At 41.9% G+C, this 19,786-nt stretch overlaps 1 pseudogene; it reads left to right on the top strand.

The window, feature by feature from the left end:
* The first annotated feature begins 6,913 nt into the window (after window positions 1-6,913).
* On the top strand, window positions 6,914-9,508 carry LOC136874419 (uncharacterized; annotated as a pseudogene).
* The last annotated feature ends 10,278 nt before the right edge of the window (window positions 9,509-19,786 follow it).

The following is a 19,786-nucleotide window of genomic DNA, read 5'->3' on the forward strand; positions in this document are numbered from 1 at the left end:
CCAAAGATCTTTAATGTTATCCGGATCTATTGTCTCGGGTAGAATGTCATTCAAAGACCAGAGGTTAGAGAGCGGCGAGTTGGGAACAAACTTAAACATTAAAGAAGCTGGAGTAAACTTGTGAGATTCATGAACCGCCGAATTCAAAGCAAAAGCTATCCAATGCAGGGACGTGTCCCACCTGGAAGGATCTTCATGATGATAGGCAATGAGTGCGGACCTGAGATTACGGTTAACCCGTTCAGCCAGAGATGGTTGAGGATAATAAGCAGATGTAGTTACATGAGAGATGGACAAGTCAAAACAGAATTTACGAAATAAATTTGATGTAAAAGCCTTAGCATTATCAGATACAATATATTGACACGGACCAAAAGAAGCAAAAATAGAATTTAGGCAAGTAATGGTGGACTGAGCGGTAGCCAGCTTAGTCGGAAATAACCAGGAAAATCTTGTAAAACCATCTACACACACAAAGATGAACTTGTTGGCATTACCCTTTGACTGGGGGAAGGGTCCCACATAATCGATATACAGGCGTTCCATGGGGCGCGACGCTTGATGAGAAGACAAAAGGCCTACTTTAGTGGACATGGTGGGTTTACTGATCAAACAAGATTTACAAGCTTTTACAAGTTCCCGAATTTCACCGTCCATACCTTTCCATATGAACATTTCACGAATCTTTTCACGAGTTTTAAAGATTCCAAGATGCCCCCCCAATGGGGTCTCATGATAGTATTTGAAGATCATAGGTACAAGAACCGCTGGAACAACAACTTTCATCAACTTATCATGCCTCGAAGGGCAACATAGAACACCATTCCTCAGAACATAAGGGACAGCATGTTCCCCAGAAGAAAGGGTTTCCATTATCGGAGCCAGCGTCGGATCTTCACGTTGGTATTTCTCAATATCCCTAAAAAGCATGGGAGCATCTGTTAAGATGGCATTAACACCAGATAGTATGGACTCGGAAGGTGATGAACTGTCGACCGGTTCGTGGGTCTCTACGTCGTTATGAAACATACGGCTGAGTCCATCGGCAACAACATTTTCAGTACCTCTGATATGCCGTACATCGAATTGGAAGGCAGAAATACGGATGGCCCAACGGGCTATACGACCTGTACGACGCGGCCTACCTAAGACCCAGCTTAAGGCTTGATTATCTGTCTCCAGATCGAATTTGACGTGTTCCAGATAGAGACGGAACTTTTCTAAGGCGAATAAGACTGCCAAACCTTCAAGCTCATATATGGAGTACTTTGCTTCTTGAGCTGACAATGTCCTAGACGCATAGGCGATGGGTCGCCTCCCTAGTTCAGTTTCTTGAAGAAGAACTGCAGCTACTGCTGACGACGATGCGTCGGTTTGGACGATGAATTTCTTCGAGAAATCAGGCATAGCGAGTACAGGGGCATTACAGAGAGCTAATTTCAGATCTTCGAAAGTGGCTTGTTGAGAAGGTCCCCACTCGAATTTGATGCCTTTCCTACGAAGAAGGTTTAAGGGCGCCGCTCTATTAGCAAAGTTAGGAATAAACTTCGTGAAGAAATTCACCATACCAATGAATCTAGCGATACCTTTGATGTCCTTAGGAGGTTTAAAATCACGGATGGCCTGTGTTCTAGAATGATCGACAGCTACCCCATCGGGTGACACAATATGCCCTAGGAATGACATAGAGGGCTTAGCAAAGGCAACCTTGGACAACTTGACAGTTAACCCAGCCTTACGAAGGCGATTCAGAACTTCTCGCAGATGATCTAGATGTTCTTCAAAAGTCTCGGAAAATACGACGACATCATCCAAGTAGTGATATAAGTACTCAAATTTGATGTCGGAGAAGACCCTATCTAGTAGCCTAGTGAGCACAGCTGCCCCCGTGGGGAGCCCGAAAGGCACGCGGTTGTATTCGTATAAATTCCAGTCCGTGGCAAACGCAGTAAGATGTTTAGACTCTTCGGCAAGGGGAATTTGATTATAGGCCTGATTCAAGTCCAAGATGGTGAAGAACTTGGCCTTACGAAACCATGAAAAGCAAGAATGAAGGTCGGGAAGGGGCACAGATTGCAACACCACCTTCCGATTGAGAGCCCTGTAATCAATGACAGGCCTGAAGCCTCCTTGGGGTTTCGGGACTAGAAAAATAGGCGAAGAATACGCTGACTTAGAGGGCCTAATAATACCATCCTTCAACATCTGATCGATGATTTCTTTCAGAGCCTTCATTTTAGGTGGAGATAGTCTATACGGTGGAAAGCGAACAGGAATCGAATCCGTGACCTCGATTTTGTATTCAATAAGGTCAGTAACACCAAGAGTATCAGAGAACACCTCGGGAAACGACTGACACAGTTTCCGAATACTATCAGCCTGCTCCTCAGGTAGATGTCTAAGATCTAACAACATCTCATCCTGGGTAGGCGAAATAGATGAACATGATACAGAATTACACTTTAACAAGGGAATTCTACAATTGGACGCAAATTTGAATGTGCACGACCTACTCTGGAGATCGAGCACAAGACCAGTGTGAGAAATGAAGTCCGCTCCCAATATGATGGGGCAAGACAAACGCTTGGCCACAAACAATTTGATCTTCCATGTAAATTTAAAAACCCGAATTTTGACATGTAAGGAACCTAGAATTTCTAATGGAGATGAATTAGCCGAAACATATTTAACAGGAGATGAGTCATAGTCAGGGAGTTTACAAACCGATTTCAATTTAGAATACCAATCAGCCGAAATAATGGAACAAACACTGCCTGAATCTAAGAGAGCTGTTATAGGCTCGTTATTTAACTCAATCTTAAGAAAAGGAACAGGTGCGGGGGTATCCGCCGCAATCCTAAGACACTCTTTAGGGCATTCAAAAGATGAATTTGAAGGCTGGTCGTTCCCTGCATTTACAACCTGTTTACTAGGGGCTGAGTCTCGGGAATATGGATTAGTCGGCTCAGCCGACGCCACTAGTCACTTTTTATTATTGGCATAGCTGGAATTTGCACCAGAAGTTGAGCAGGAGGGGGTGCTATTTGAGTTTGGGCAATTCTTGGCGATATGTGAGAAGGCCCCACACTTAAAACAGCCTTGTGATGACCCTGCTCCATTCCTTGTCCCACTTGACTTGATCAGAGGACACTTATTCCGCAGATGGTCAGGCGACCCACAAGCATAACATTTACGGGGATTGACTGGTCGGCGAGGTGGAGGCCGAGTGCTACTAAAGGAAGGCGGGGGTTCTTTCGCCACACGCAAGGAATCGGCATACCTAACTCCTTCCGCAGAGACGGCTAATGCTTCCAGTTCAGAGAAGGTTTGCGGGCACGCCGCGAAACACAAATATGACCTGTAGGGTGGTGAAATCCCTTCGACAATAGCTTGCACGATCTGATCCTCAGGGAAGTGGAGAGCAAACACCCTAGTATAAAACTTAATATCTTGGATGAAGTCTGCCAGGTTTTCATCCAAGCGCTGTACCCGATAATAGTATTTCTGAATAAGGGAGGACCTGGCCCTAGCCGGGATGAAGTTAGCTAGCAAATGGGCATGGAAATCCTCAATAGAAGATTGCTCGGCAATGGCTCTAACTATTTTGTCAGATAGAACACCAATAGCATAAGGATAGATAATTTGCAAAATTTGATATGGGGAAAGAGAAAACACAAGGGCATGATCCTGAAATTCCACTAGAAATCTTAAAAATGAAATTACGTCACTGGTGGTGTTGACGGAAAACTTAGAGATACCTCTAAGCAACATTGCCAACGGATGAGGCAAGCTGCTGAACCCAGGTGACATAGTCGTTAAAGGTTTCAATGGCAAAGAAGTTAATTCAGAGCGGATGTTACTCAATGACGCACGGCGTTCAGATTCGTTGTTCGATGGGGCAGAGATAGTTTGAGCAGCAACGGTTATCCTATTGACTTCTCCCTGAGGAGGCTCTTCCTCGTTACCTACATTCACCGTGGCGGGTTGATCAGTTTTGGGAGGAACTTCGCCGGTTAGCAATTGAGTGACCTTATTAGACAATTCAGAAATAGTTTCAAGGAGCGTATTAGCGTCCTTCCTCTGGACGTCATTCACCTTTAGAGACAACAGATCATTAACTCTATTTGCAAAGTGATACAGCCTGCCTTGCACACGCTTAATTTGATTAGGAGACGGATCGTTTTCATCAAAAAAGCTGACTACCGATGCTAGCCCAGTAATATTCTCGACAATCGTGGAAAGAGAGTCATCAATTTCTTTCTCTCCCAAATTGGGGATGGAAATGGGCAAATCAAGGGACTCTCTAAGCTTGTTAGTATCTATTGCAACCGTGCCTCCAGATTGAACGTTTCTGATAGTTAACTCATATATCAACTCCTCTTTACGCAAGTAGTTAAGGAGGAGAACATCGCGAGGGCCGGGCATGATGACAGAACAATTTTAAAAAACTCAAAAATTCCAGCAACTAAGAAAATTGTTAGAGTTCGAATCAAAGCAATGTTTAGCCGTCAAAAGGGGCTAAATTGAGACCCATTCAACCACGCTCTGCTACCACTTGTTACGGAGATATCCGTGGTAGGTAGAGGTGAAAGAAGGTGCGGGTGTGAATGGGTTTCAAGCTACGAAATTATAGTGCATGTAAAATTAATTTAAAATTTAACAAGGTTATATTTTCTTTTCAAAAACAAAGCAATAACAGACATGGCAGGTACCATGTAGCAAAACAAGGGGAGTTACAAAATTTACAGGTTTTGGGCTTCACGCCCTAACTTCAGCGATCAGCTCGGTTTTACCACAAACACAAGTTTTAACAGAGGGGCAGAAAACCCCGTTCATCCCTAGGAGCCCCTGGCTCCGAATTACACAGAAAAGCCTCCACGAGGCATATGACACTCCATTTCAAAAGAGCGATCCGCTCTCAAAATTTAAGCCTCTCAAAGGCCACACCAAACTCTACCTTCGAGCTGTCCTCTAAGGACGTATTTACAGGGGTAAAATACCCAAACTACGGAGGTCTATTACATGAAAAGAAGGTTGATTACATGACCTCTAAAATAACAATTTGAGAGGAGGCGAACTTGCCCTCCTAATACACTTTGTTTTTAAAACCTAATCTGGCTCTGGGCCGCTAACGCAAGGGCTAATCCCATACTACAGAGGTGACTTCAGAAAATAACAATTTACATTACATCACGGAAGAATTGGTTTGAAAAATAAGTCCACCTCAAAACAATATGAGTGGGAACTCGAGAGGGTTAGCACTCTCTATCCCAATATGTGGTTTAGAAGATAGGATAGGTACCAGTAGTCTTTACATTTTAAAGGAAGGTTACATGGTGGAAGGCCTAGAACCCGCCCCGAAGATTAAACTGCTGAGCAAGCAAAGAAAGAAGTTATTACTTGGCCATTACCTTGTTGTAGACGCCGCCGAAGAAAGAGGCGCTTCCCGCCTCCTGCTATGTACTTAATACACTGAAAGATGGAACAGAAATGGCCCGGAGACCCCAAAATCAGCAGTTTATATCCTCTCGCGGAAGATTCTAGGCGTTAGGGGAAAGAAAACACCCTCCCACAAAATCTTTATTGGTTCGGGAAAAGAAACCCCTACATAGAGGAAGAAGAAACACATTATTGGTGGAAAATTAATTAAAGAAATTCGGGATTGGCTAGATCCAAAATAAGGGGAAAAAGAGGGGTATACAGCCAACTTAAACCATGACAGAAAGAAATTTAACAAAGAACAAACTCTTGAAATAAAAATTTCTCCAACAAAATAGTTCTTTAACTCCGCACTAGGTCGCACTATTGTTGATCTTCAGTAGTGTCCTCTAGAAGAGAAAGTTCACACTTCTTACTTCAAGCGAAACAAGAACACATCAAAAGTGACACAGTTCAAAAACTCAAAATTTTCCACGTGGTGACATCTTCTGAGAAAGTAGAGAATTAATAGAATAGATAAAGTTCAACCTTCCTCCAGAAGAGGAGTTTCAACTGGCGCAACTTTTAAATAAACAGAGTAGAGGTGTACCGCCCGGTACAGTTTCCATAACTGAATTCCTTCCGTCATCTTTCCTGTCCGGTCTCTCTTGACCAACACTTGTTCTCCAATAGTATTTGTTTTAAGAGGCCTAAGAAATCATTCATTTGCTTGCACTTAATAGCTCTTTTACTTCATTATCTGATACCTCCATTCTTTGAGAGTGTAAGTCTCTTCCCTTTTCTCCATCGAATAATGTAATTAGGGGCTGACAATCTCGTTATTCTGCCACTTAAAACTCAATGATCGTCATATCATAACTTAAGAAATGCGATTTATTTTACTCTCCTCAAGTAGAAATTCACAATATTGCTTTGTACCAGTCAAGTCAAAAAGCAACTAAATAGTGACTGTCCCACTCTGCTATGTAGACACCTTGCCTTCGTGGAGTTCAGACTATTGCCCCAGGCGAAAGCGAAAAGTTAAGCTAGAAGTCTTCTTCGATTCCGGGGACTGGTATATTTCGAATACACTCCTAAAGGTCGAACTGTCAGTAAGCAGGCAAAGGTAATATCATTTGCGTTACGTCCCACTAACTACGTTTACGGCTTTCGGAGACACCGAGGTGCCGGAATTTAGTCCCGCAGGAATTATTTTACTTGTCAGTAAATCTACCGACTAGGCCGGGCTGAGTGGCTCAGACGGTTAAGGCGCTGGCCTTCTGACCCCAACTTGGCAGGTTCGATCCTGGCTCAGTCCGATGGTATTTGAAGGTGCTGAAATACGTCAGCCTCGTGTCGGTAGATTAAAGCCTGGGTCACACTAGGCTGGTTGCCAGCCGCTGATCACCAGCGGCTTGCAGTAGCACCAGCAAGCAGCGGCTGGCAATCCGGTCACACACACCCAGCAAGCAGCGGCTTTTTAGTTCTAGTTAGCATGTCGTCCGTGAGTCCACGTAAACGAGAAATTAGGAGGTTATTAAGGATGGCTGTGACGGAGCTTTGTTTGGAAATGCTTCGTCACCGCAAGGAGAGACGATGGTGGAGTAGACCTTGGATTCAAAGAAGGGAAGAGTTAGGAGCATCTTCAAGACTTTTCCAGGAGTTAAAAGAAGAGGACCCAGAAACATACAGAAATGTTTTACGAATGTCTCCTTCTAAATTCCAAGAGTTGCTGGAATTAGTAGAACCGCTGATTAAAAAACAAGATACTAAAATGAGAGAGGCGATTCCATGTAAAATAAAATTGGAAATTACCTTACGGTATCTCGCAACTGGAGATAGTTTTAGATCTCTGGCTTTATTGTTTAGAGTGCCGCACAATTCAATCTCTGTGTTTTTACCTGAAGTTCTTGCTGCTATTTGTGAAGTTCTCCAACCATTTATGAAGGTAAGCATGATTAAGTTTTTATTCAGCTTTAAGTAGTTATCAGTATTTTTAACAATAATATCCTGTCGCTAATTCTTTTTTATTGTAATAGCTGTTGGATACGCTAATCATAGCTTCTAATTATGATCTTCACTTTTTATGGACAAACATCATTACAAGTACGGTATTAACTAAAGTTGTACAACATATTTTATTAACTGATATTATTTATTTATTTTTCGCTGCTTGCGTTTAACATTAACTCCTAACTTTTCATAAACTAAAAATACAGTAGAATTAGAATACATACAACTAACATTAAACAATATTAATGGAAAGAGTATTGTAAAACTGTTTGTTAAATAAGAATATGCACTACAAATAATTGTATATTATTTAGAATTTAAAACATGTTGATAAATAAAATATTACACACGAGAAATGAAATATTTGGAACGAAATGCAATATTTAATATAATGTGGGCAGCGATTTGTGTTCTTATTGGCATCTAAGCATCGTGTTCTAAAGGGCAGATGCCAACCAATGATTTAGAGAGAACATCTAAACCATGTGGAGGTTGTTCCTCGTCCAAGCATGTTTTATCAGATAGTTCAGAGTATATTTGATCGAATTCATTATTGGAAGTGCTGTTTGAAAGACTTGTGTCATCAACGTCGTAATGGCAAACACTTTGTGATAGTGGTTCACTGTTGTTGAAATTTAAAGATGCGAGTCTCTCTTCAGTGATGAGGTTTTGAAACTTGCTTTGAAGTATAATGAAACTTCTGAGAGGGAGCTCTCGCATCTGGGATGCAATATGCTTAGCAAATTTGTCATATTGGTCTTCCGTGTCATTAGTGGTTAATTCTGCGATTGATTGCAATTTATTTACTGCACTTTCAAATCTAGTCGGTTTGCGTCTTTTAAACTCCTTTGCGCGTTGTGGTGGATCCATGTTTGTGGATGGACGCTTTGTCGATGACGAAGATATAGCAGACGCAGACTGTACAGGTGATTCCACTACTTGTGATGCTCCCTGTTCAGCCATGTTCACAGTGTCACTGTTTGAATATCGTTCACCTTCACACATCGATCGCTGCGGTATATCCTGAAAACAATATACACCTACAATAATTTCTCAATTAAATACTTGAGAGAAATTATTTGTAGACCTATGGTTAAGCACAGGATTATCAGAGTGCAAGTAAACATGACTTTTGTTTAAAATATATTTAACACTCTGGTTTGAATGCTTAACGGTAGGTTTGCAAAGAAATTCATAATAAATATTACAATTAGCAGGCTAGTTGAGTGTATAATTCTCATTATCCATTAGTATTATACTTTACTTTCAGGTACCTGACACAACAAGCCAGTGGAATGAGATTCAAAAATGATTCGAATATAAATGGAACTTTCCTCACTGTTGCGGTGCTTTGGATGGAAAACATATTAGAATTAAACGGCCTCCTAATTCATCATCGTTTTTCAACTACAAAGGAACCTACAGTATTATTTTGTTTGCCATGGTAGATGCGGACTATTGTTTCAGGTATATAGATGCTGGACATGATGGCAGAGCTAATGACAGCACGGTATTTAAGAACTCTACGTTAAAGATAGCCCTTGAGAAAAATCTTCTTAATTGGCCAAACGGAGGACTTTGTGTAGCAGATGATGCCTTCTGCCTGACACCATATTGTTTGAAACCATTTTCACACAGAGGACTAACAGTGCAAGAGAGAGTCTTTAATTATCGTTTATCCAGGGCAAGGCGCGTTGCTGAAAATGCATTTGGCATTTTAGCAGCTAGATTTCGCGTTTTTAACACGCCCATACCACTGAACGTGGACACAATAGAAACTCTAGTGAAATCAACTTGTGCTATCCACAACTGGCTCAGGCAGACCTCTTCTAGAACATATTTCCCTTCAGGTTCAGTGGATGATGAAGACTTAAACACAGGTGTGATAATTCCAGGAGCTTGGCGTATTGTAGCGACTTTCATGTCCCCGGTAGACCGTTTCTATTAATCAAATAATTGTGGTCGCGCTGGGGAGCAGGTACGGAAATGGTACATGCATCAGTTCATGACAACTTTATCTGTTCCGTGGCAGAGGACATCAATTGGTATGAAACCAGATGACAATTCCCTAGTATAAAACTGTCTAACACGAAAAACTTGAAAATTGGCAAATAAACTGTTCGTTGAATATCTTTGGGGTTTATTTTAATAATTAATTTCAGATTTTAATCTTTTAATCTTCTTCTTAACTGAGTTAAGAGTAGCAGGCATCCCAGCATCCTTTAGGTTTTGTAACAGCTTATTGTAAACTTCCTCTTTCACATTCCTATTAAGATATTCCTTGGACGAAACGTCCCACAAACACGGATAATTTTGAAATAAATTTAAAAAATCAATTATCTCCTTCCCCGACCACTTCAAATCAGCCATTTGTACCGTTTAAATTGGAACCAGGCGTTGTTTTATTCGCGGCTGGTGAGCAACTGGAGTGGTGAGACTGGGCTGCTAGCTGGCGCCAGCGGATGCGAGTTGAATCACGTGACCTTCCTGAAGCCGCTACCTGCTACCAAAGTTGAACATGTCCTACTTCGCCAGCCGCTGACAAATACTCGCCAGCTGCTTGTGCCAGCTGCGAGTTCTATGGTCACATCACGCTGATAGTAGCAGCTTCCTTAATTCGCGGCTGGCAACCAGCCTAGTGTGACCCAGGCTTTACTGGCACGTAAAAGAACTCCTGCGGGACTAAATTCAGGCACCTCGGCGTCTCCGGAAACCGTAAAAGAATAGTTAGTGGGACGTAAAGCAAATAACATTATTATTATTATTATTAAATCTACCGACACGAGACTGACGTATTTGAGCACCTTCGAATACCACCGGACTGAACTAGGATCGAACTTGCCAAGTTGGGGTCAGAAGACCAGCGCCTCAACCGTCTGAGCCAATCAGCCCGGATCTTAACGAGACATATAACGCTATTCTTCGGCGTCTTCGTGATGCATTGCGACTTAAAATATCTCATATTTTGTGGCAAGGGACAAATTTGAGTTTTCTGTGACGACAACGCTCCAGCACACCATACCTGTCCCTCCTCATCCTGCGGCAAGTGACCTAAGATAGAGTGCAGGACTGTTTGCAAAGACTGGTCCCTCACGTGGTGAATACACTGAGACAATTCTCGTCCTAATTCCTCCGATGGGTCAATCTTTTCCACATTATTCGCTCATTTACATCACATGTCTAACAGAAAGTAACTTATGCTGCGTGCTATGGTGTCCTGGAGAACAGTCCTACCCCACATACTGGCTTTCCCCTTTCCTACCTGTTAAGGAAAAGATAATTCTTTAGTCTCCCGTCACCCGAGCATTATTAACTCCTAACACATCCAAACGCATCCTCTTTGCTTATTCAGTCAGTTGTACTTCCTTTCTCAAATAAGCACTATTTCTAGTGATAGCTCCAAGTTCTACAAACATTACAAGTTTACTTCGACTGGGTTTCAAAGATAACATGATTGTTGCCTTGTCGAAGACCAATCCAGAGCTTCATATTATTCGTGCCGAACAACAACTACAATAACAACAACAACAACAAGGTCCTCGGTGAAATTAACTTTTAAGCCAAACTGAGAATTGTTTTCTTTTAATTTGCACTTGATGGTAGTATTTCGTTCTTGTATAATTAATTTTTGCATGATAAAATAATTTATAGTTAATATTGTTTACTTTATTCATACTCTAGCTTTCACCCGAAGCTTCGCCCGCGTCGACCAGATTTTGCGAACCATCCGATTATGTTCTTGAGTTCATCATCATCATCATCATCTGTTTACCCTCCAGGTTCGGCTTTTCCCTCGAACTCAGCGAGGGGTCCCACCTCTACCGCCTCAAGGGCAGTGTCCTGGAGCTTCAGACTCTTGGTCGGGGGATACAACTGGGGAGAATGACCAGTACCTCGCCCAGGCGGCCTCACCTGCTATGCTGAACAGGGGCCTTGTGGAGGGATGGGAAGATTGGAAGGGATAGGCAAGGAAGAGGGAAGGAAGCGGCCGTGGCCTTAAGTTAGGTACCATCCCGGCATTCGCCTGGAGGAGAAGTGGGAAACCACGGAAAACCACTTCGAGGATGGCTGAGATGGGAATCGAACCCACCTCTACTCAGTTGACCTCCCGAGGCTGAGTGGACCCCGTCCCAGCCCTCGTACCACTTTTCAAATTTTCGTGGCAGAGCCGGGAATCGAACCCGGACCTCCGGGGGTGGCAGCTAATCACGCTAACCACTACACCACAGACGCGGACATGTTCTTGAGTTACGTATGAATAATCAGTAGAAGGAATGGAAAAGTATTCCTATTTAGCTGTTGCAGTGAAATAGATTTGAATAAACGTCGGGTAAACCTTGACTGCCAGACGTTAGGACAAACCCTTTTTTGTTTTCTTGCTACTTGTTTTAACGTCGCGCTAACACAGAGAAGGTTTTCGGCGACGGAAGAATGAGAAAGTGCTAATTCCGGCCAGATCAGGGATTTTGATCGTCTCCAGTTAATTCTTCTGCCTCGGGAACGGGGTGTTTATGTTTGTTCCTGTACCGGGCGGTACACCTCTACACCGTTTATTTAAAAGTTGCGCCAGTTGAAACTCCTCTTCTGGAGGAAGGTTGAACTTTATCTACTCTATTAATTCTCTACTTTCTCAGAAGATGTCACCACGTGGAAAATTTTGAGTTTTTGAACTGTGTCACTTTTGATGTGTTTTTGTTTCGCTTGAAGTAAGAAGTGTGAACTTTCTCTTCTAGAGGACACTACTGAAGATCAACAATAGCGCACCCTAGTGCGGAGTCAAAGAACTATTTTGTTGGAGAAAATTTTATTTCAAAAGTTTGTTTCTTGTTAAATTTCTTTCTGTTATTGCTTAAGTTGGCTGTATACCCCTCTTTTTCCCCTTGTTTTAGATTTATCCAATCCCGAATTTCTTTTAGTAATTTCTGACCAATCTGGTGTATCTTCCCCCAACTTGTATCTGTTGCGGGGTCCTATCCAATAAAAACATTGTGGGCGGGTGTTTTCATTCCCCTAACGCCTAGAAACTTCCGCGAGAGTATATAAACTGCTGATTTTAGGGTCTCCGGGCCACTTCTGTTCCATCTTTCAGTGTATTAAGTACATAGCAGGAGGCGGGAAGCGCCTCTTTCCTCGGCGGCGGTCAACAATAAGGTAATGGCCGATTAATAAATTCTTTCTTTTCTTGCTCAGCAGTTTAACTTTCGGGGCGGGTTCTAAGCGTTCAACCATGTAACCTTTTCCTAAAATGTAAAAACAACTGGTATCTATTCTATTTTAAAACGACATATCGGGATAGAGAGTGCTTAACCCTCTCGAGCTCCCACTCACATCGTCTTGAGGTGAACTTATTCTCTCAACCAATTCTTCCGTAATGTAATGTAAATTGCTATTAAGTCACCTCTGTAGTATGGGATTAGCCCTTGTAATAACGGCCTAGTGCCAAAGTAGGTTTTAAAATCAAAGTGTATTAGGAGTGCAAGTTCGCCTCCTCTCAAATTGTTTTAGAGGTCATTCAATTAACCTGCTTTTCATTTAATAGACCTCAGTAGATTGGGTATTTTACCCCTGTGTTTATGTCCGTTGAGGACAACTTGAAGGTGGAGTTTGGTGTGGCCTAGGAGAGGCTTAAATTAAAGAGTGTGTGGCTCTTTTGGAAACGGAGTGTTGTATGCCTCGAGGAGGCTTTACTGTGTAATTTGGAGCAAGTGCTCCAGGGTTTGATTGGGGTCTTCTGCCCCTTTGTTAAAATTTGTATATCGGAAAGTTGGGCTAGTTGCTCAAAAATTGTGAACTCAGGGCTCGAAGCCCAAACTCTGTAATCCCTGTAATTGTACATTTCAAATTGTGTTTCGGCTACTAAGTACCTGTTCTTTGTTATTACTTAATATTGAAAAGGAAATATAACCTTGTTAACTTTTACATTAACTTTGATTCCGTAGTTTGAGACCCATTCACGCCCGCACCTTCTTACACCTCTACCTACCACCAAAACTCGGTAACAAGTGGTAGCAGAGCGTGGTTGAATGGGTCTCAATTTAGCCCCTTTTGACGGCTAAACATTGTTTGTTCCGAACTCTAACCATTTTCTCAGTTGCTGGAATTTTTTGATTTTTTTCAAGTTGTTCTGTCACATGCCCGGCCCTCGCGATGTTCTCCTTCTTAACTATTTGCGCAAGGAGGAGTTGATCTATGAATTGACTATTAGAAATGTACAATCTGGAGGCACGGTTGCAGTAGACACTAACAAGCTTAGAGAGTCCCTTGATTTGCCCATTTCCATCCCCAATTTGGGAGAGAAAGAAATTGACGACTCTCTTTCCACGATCACGGAGAATATTACTGGGCTAGCTTCTGTAGTTAGTTTTTTTGATGAAAATGATCCGTCTCCAAATCAAATTAAGCGTGTGCAAGGCAGGCTATATCATTTTTCGAATAGGGTTAACGATCTGTTGTCTCTAAAACTGAATGACGTTCAGAGGAAGGAAGCTAGTACGCTCCTGGAAAATATTTCCGAGTTATCTAGTAAGGTCACTCAATTGTTAACTGGGGAAGTTCCTCCCAAATCTGATCAACCCACTATAGTGAATCCAGGTAGTGAGGAAGCGCCTCCCAAGGGAGAAGTTAATAGGATAACCGTTGCTGCTCAAACTATCCCTGCCCCATTGGACAACGAATCTGAACGTCGTGCATCATTGAGTAACATCCGTTCTGAATTGACTTCCTTGCCATTGAAACCTTTATCTACTATGTCACCCGGATTTAGTAGCTTGCCTCATCCATTGGCAATGTTGCTCAGAGGTATATCCAAGTTTTCTGTTAATACCACCAGTGACGTAATTTCATTTTTAAGATTTCTAGTGGAATTTCAGGATCATGCCCTGGTTTTTTCTCTGTCTCCATGTCAAATCTTGCAAATTATCTATCCGTATGCTATTGGTATTCTCTCCGACAAAATAGTAAGAGCCATAGCTGAACAGTCATCTATTGAAGATTTTCATGCACACTTGCTTGCAAACTTTATTCCCGCCCGCGCGAGGTCATCTCTGATTCAAAAGTACTATTATCGAGTACAGAGGTTGGATGAAAACTTGGCTGATTTCATACAAGACGTTAAGTTTTATACCAGGGTGTTTGCTCTTCACTTCCCTCAGGATCAAATTGTACAAGCTATCGTGGAAGGCATTTCACCATCTTATAGGTCATACTTGTGTTTTGCGGCGTGCCCGCAAACTTTCTCTGAACTTGAAGCGTTGGCCGTCTCAGCGGAAGGAGTTAGATATGCCGATTCTTTGCGTGTAGCGAAAGAACCCCCGCCTTCCTTTAGTAACACTCGGCCTCCACCTCGCCGACCAGTCACGCCCCGTAAATGTTATGCTTGCGGGTCGCCTGACCATCTTCGCAATAAATGTCCATTAGTCAAAAGTAGTAGGGCAAATAATGGAGCTGGTTCAGCACAAGGCTGTTTTAAATGTGGGGCCTTCTCACATATCGCCAAGAATTGCCCAAACTCAAATAGCACCCCCTCCTGCTCAACTTCTGGTGCAAATTCCACCTATGCCAATAATAAAAAGTGACTAGTGGCTTCGGCTGAGTCGACTAATCAATCTTCCCGAGACTCAGCCCCTAGTAAACAGATTGTAAATGCAGAGAACGATCAGCCTTCAAGTTCATCTTTTGAATGCCCTAAAGAATGTCTTAGGATTGCGGCGGATACCCCCGCACCTGTTCCTTTTCTTAAGATTGAGGTAAATAACGAGCCTATAACAGCTCTCTTAGATTCAGGTAGTGTTTGTTCGATTATTGCGGCTGAATGGTATTCTAAATTGAAAACGGTTTGTAAACTTCCTGACTATGTCTCTTCTCCTGTTCAATACGTTTCGGCTAATTCATCTCCATTAGAAATTCTAGGTTCCTTACTGGTCAAAATTCGTGTTTTTAAGTTTACATGGAAAGTTAAATTGTTTGTGGCCAAGCAATTGTCTTGCCCCATTATATTGGGAGCTGACTTTATTTCTCACACTGGTCTTGTGCTCGATCTGCAGTCTAGGTAGTGCACATTCAAATTTGCTTCTAGTTGTAAAATTCCACTATTAAAGTGTAATTCTGTGTCATGTGCTTCTATTTCGCCTACCCAGGATGAGATGTTGTTAGACCTTAGACATCTACCTGAGGAGCAGGCTGATAGTATTCGCAAACTGTGTCAGTCGTTTCCCGAGGTGTTCTCTGATACTCTTGGTGTCACTGACCTTATTGAATACAAAATTGAGGTTACGGATTCGATTCCTGTCCGTTTTCCACCGTATAGGCTATCTCCACCTAAAATGAAGGCTCTGAAGGAAATCATCGTTCAGATGTTGAAGGACGGTATTATTAGGCCCTCTAAGTCAGCGTATTCTTCGCCTATTTTTCTAGTACCGAAACCTCAAGGAGGTTTCAGGCCTGTCATTGATTACAGGGCTCTCAATCGGAAGGTGGTGTTACAATCTGTGCCCCTTCCCGACCTTCATTCTTGTTTTTCATGGTTTCGTAAGGCCAAGTTCTTCACCATCTTGGACTTAAATCAGGCCTATAATCAAATTCCCCTTGCCGAAGAGTCTAAACACCTTACAGCGTTTGCCACGGACTGGAATTTATACGAATACAACCGCGTGCCTTTCGGGCTCCCCACGGGGGCAGCTGTGCTCACTAGGCTACTAGATAGGGTCTTCTCCGACATCAAATTCGAGTACTTATATCACTACTTAGATGATGTCGTAGTATTTTCAGAGACTTTTGAAGAACATCTAGATCATCTGCGAGAAGTTCTCGATCGCCTTCGTAAGGCTGGGTTAACTGTTAAGTTGTCCAAGGTTGCCTTTGCTAAGCCCTCTATGTCATTCCTAGGGCATATTGTGTCACCCGATGGTGTAGCAGTCGATCATTCTAGAACACAGGCCATCCGTGATTTTAAACCTCCCAAGGACATTAAAGGTATCGCCAGGTTCATTGGTATGGTGAATTTCTTCAGAAAGTTCATTCCTAACTTTGCTAATAGAGCGGCGCCCTTAAACCTTCTTCGTAGGAAAGGCATCAAATTCGAGTGGGGACCTTCTCAACAAGCCGCTTTTGAAGACCTTAAATTAGCTCTTTGTAATGCCCCTGTACTTGCTATGCCTGATTTCTCGAAGAAATTCATCGTCCAAACCGACGCGTCGTCGTCAGCAGTAGCTGCAGTCCTTCTTCAAGAGACTGAACTAGGGAGGCGACCCATCGCCTATGCGTCTAGGACATTGTCGGCTCAAGAAGCCAAGTATTCCATCTATGAGCTCGAAGGTTTGGCAGTCTTATTTGCCTTAGAAAAGTTCCGTCTCTATCTGGAACACGTTAAATTCGACCTGGAGACAGATAATCAAGCCTTAAGCTGGGTCTTAGGTAGGCCGCGTCGTACTGGTCGTATAGCCCGCTGGGCTATTCGTATTTCCGCCTTCCAGTTTGATGTTAGACATATCAGAGGTACCGAAAATGTTGTTGCTGATGGACTCAGCCGTATGTTTCATAACGACGTAGAGACCCACGAACCGGTCGACAGTTCATCACCTTCCGAGTCCATACTATCTGGTGTTAATGCCATCTTAACAGATGCTCCCATGCTTTTTAGGGATATTGAGAAATACCAACGTGAAGATCCGACGCTGGCTCCGATAATGGAAACCCTTTCTTCTGGGGAACATGCTGTCCCTTATGTTCTGAGGAATGGTGTTCTATGTTGCCCTTCGAGGCATGATAAGTTGATGAAAGTTGTTGTTCCAGCGGTTCTTGTACCTATGATCTTCAAATACTATCATGAGACCCCATTGGGGGGGGCATCTTGGAATCTTTAAGACTCGTGAAAAGATTCGTGAAATGTTCATATGGAAAGGTATGGACGGTGAAATTCGGGAACTTGTAAAATCTTGTAAATCTTGTTTGATCAGTAAACCCACCATGTCCACTAAAGTAGGCCTTTTGTCTTCTCATCAAGCGTCGCGCCCCATGGAACGCCTGTATATTGATTATGTAGGACCCTTCCCCCAGTCGAAGGGAAATGCCAACAAATTCATCTTTGTATGTGTAGATGGTTTTACCAGATTTTCTTGGTTATTTCCGACTAAGCTGGCTACCGCTCAGTCCACCATTACCTGTCTAAATTCTATTTTTGCTTCTTTTGGTCCGTGCCAATATATTGTATCTGATAATGCTAAGGCGTTCACATCAAATCTTTTTCGTAAATTCTGTTTTGACTTGTCCATCTCTCATGTAACCACTTCTGCTTATTACCCTCAACCATCTCTGGCTGAACGGGTTAACCGTAATCTCAGGTCCGCACTCATTGCCTATCATCATGAAGATCCTTCCAGGTGGGACACGTCCCTGCATTGGATAGCTTTTGCTTTGAATTCGGCGGTTCATGAATCTCACAAGTTCACTCCAGCTTCTTTAATGTTCAAGTTTGTTCCCAACTCGCCGCTCTCTAACCTCTGGTCTCTGAATGACATTCTACCCGAGATAATAGATCCGGACAACATTAAAGATCTTTTGAAGAAGGCTAAAGCCAATCTTAAAGTGTCTCATGAAAAGGTTAGGGAAAGGTATGATCGTGGACGGAGACCCACCCCTTTGAAGGTAGGTGACCAGGTTATGGTCAAGAATTTTGTTCCCGCGGGCAAGCTTGCCCCCAGATTCCATGGGCCATGCATCATTCTCGATTTTCTTACGCCGGTTACCTTATTGCTAAGTAATCCAGCCACCGAGAGGATATTTAGAGTTCACCTGTCCCAGGTGAAACCGGTGTAATTTCTGTGTTAACTTGCTTCATATCATTTTGAAAGGATATGAAGGTTATATTTTTTTTTTTTGAGTTTCACTTTTAAGGCATTCTGCCCCTTCTGTAATATTTTGGTTTTAGATGTAAGCCTTGTGTAAAATCTGCCCTGCCCCCTTCATGCCGGGCTCAGCTCGCCGGAGAGCGAGGGTCTCAGTCGTGGACCGTTCGCTATCGGCTGCGCAGAAAATTTTAAAGGCAGGGATAGATAAAGGACTAGCGACAAATGAAAGGAGACTAAATTAGGTTTTCACATTTATTAAACTAACACTCTTTTAAAGAAAACAAGTAAATTAACAAAATCTGGGTTGAATTCTTGAATAACATCTTCTCCTCGTGCTTTCATTCGTGAGGGATCTCGCTCAAATAAATTTTCAATGATTGTTCTTTTCTGCAATAATAAATATAAAAATCATTAACTTACTGAAAAATTGACTGAAAACAAAATAATATCTGATATCCTTCTCCTATGATAATTAAAATTAAAATCTTCCCTCTGGGTTTTAATTATTTTCCAAGAAAATGATTATTTTCTTCTCCTTATTTAAATTATTAAAAATTATTTAATTCATTAATTTATGATTAGCAAGTCTTCCCTAGACTTTCCTTTCCACAATTATATCATTTATATAATTATTGACTGAATAAAATTCTTTTAATAAATTTTACTTGAACATGTATCATTCTAACTTTGGCTCAATTTTATGCAGAAAGTGACTGTACAATATCTAACAATTAAATCTCGTGACATCAGTCCACGGACGTTGCCTTCTCTTATCCACTTTGAGTTAGTAAATTAGGCCCTAATCTATCTTAAATTACGATAAAATCTTCTAAAGATTCAAAATTGATCCAATTACGGACACGCGAAGTAATACAAGTCGGTCAAAACTTTGACGCACATAATGAAAATTACCTTCACAAAATCGTACATGAAATATTAAAAAAAACACAGATGAGGATCAAATCTCACATCACACATTCACACAGGGTTACACGGCATTATTATAACATTATTTACACGAACACTAACCCATTATTATTAATTTTAGGATTTTACTGTGAATTAGGGAAATCATTCTCTAGATGACACTATCACACACATCCCAGGTATCAATTCAGAATGTGATAGAATTAAGGTTATCACTTATACAAAGAAATTAACTATACAACGATGTTCAAGGAGTATTTTAAACAGAAATCATCCTAATTTAGCGAGTAGAATAATATAACACAGGTCAAAATAATAGGATACGCGCTTACGGTACATGAGTTGCGGCATTTATATTTATTCATCATAATGTCGTGGCTCTCAATTATTCTGCACTGAAGCTCGAAGAAATCATGTCCAGTGACACATCTCTTCCCAAAATTGACTCTAATGGGTGCATAAATTATTACTCAAAATATAATGCCCATCTGCAAGTCATATTCAAATTCATAGCGCAGAAATATACCTATAACTCGTCGATACTCCGTCAGGAGAATTTGCCATGTCCCAGGCTTACTTTACAT

Source organism: Anabrus simplex, chromosome 5 (genome assembly GCF_040414725.1).
Source record: "Anabrus simplex isolate iqAnaSimp1 chromosome 5, ASM4041472v1, whole genome shotgun sequence".
NCBI lineage: Eukaryota > Metazoa > Arthropoda > Insecta > Orthoptera > Tettigoniidae > Anabrus > Anabrus simplex.